The sequence below is a fragment of the Caretta caretta genome, chromosome 8 (assembly GCF_965140235.1).
Source record: "Caretta caretta isolate rCarCar2 chromosome 8, rCarCar1.hap1, whole genome shotgun sequence".
Classification (NCBI taxonomy): Eukaryota; Metazoa; Chordata; order Testudines; family Cheloniidae; genus Caretta; species Caretta caretta.
The window spans coordinates 102,922,204-102,923,044 of record NC_134213.1 but is presented as its reverse complement, the minus strand read 5'-3'; positions in this window follow the sequence as shown (position 1 = coordinate 102,923,044).

Here is an 841-nt window from a genome sequence, read left to right as displayed (position 1 = left end):
GATCCTGCTGGTTTTTATTTTATTGGTATAACATCTGTGTATAAAAGTGTACCCCTGGGGCAGTGTCTTTGTCTGTCCTAGAGGGCAGTGGAGAATCCCGCCACGGACTGAGCTGGTCCATTGTCAGGGGGCACATATTCGTCGTATGTCCTGTAGCGTCTGCAGGAAACTATTACTGTGCTTCGTTTGACAATAAACCTGGCTGGGTGCCTTCGTACCTTATCAGAGTCTGTGGTCATTGGGGATTCTCTCGGGGCCTGCTGTACCAGCGATCTGCACAGAGCTGGGGCAGCACACAGAGGGAACACACGGACATAGCCAACTGTTATCAACATTGAACAGAGCAGAGCACCACACCGGTGACGTCTGACGACATTGGTGACCCCGACCGCTGATCTGGTGAGTAAGTGAGCTGTCCTAGCCACGAGCTAGGGAACCCCCTTATCCCCTCCCTTTCAATCCCCACAGAGTTTGATAACTCGTGGACCCCCTGGGTTGCTAGCAAAAGAGGTCCATATGAATTTAAAAAATATAGTGGGGAAGAAACATGGAATGAAATTTGTAAGGCTAGGGCAGAAACTGTAGCCTTGCAATGTAGAATATTGCAAACTATAACCATGGTTGTTAAATGGTTAAGACCAACATGCCACAAAATTGGCGGGGCAAGTAACAGAAACAAAGAAAGTATTAAAAGAATCCAGAGGATGCTACAAAGCCCTGGCCTGCTCTCACTCTCCTTGTGGGGTGGCAAGTAGTCCACAGACAGCAAGCACAGGAACAGAATAAAACCAGCTGTAAGAAACCTACAAAAAAGAGATGGGCCGTCCCCTGTTATAGAGAT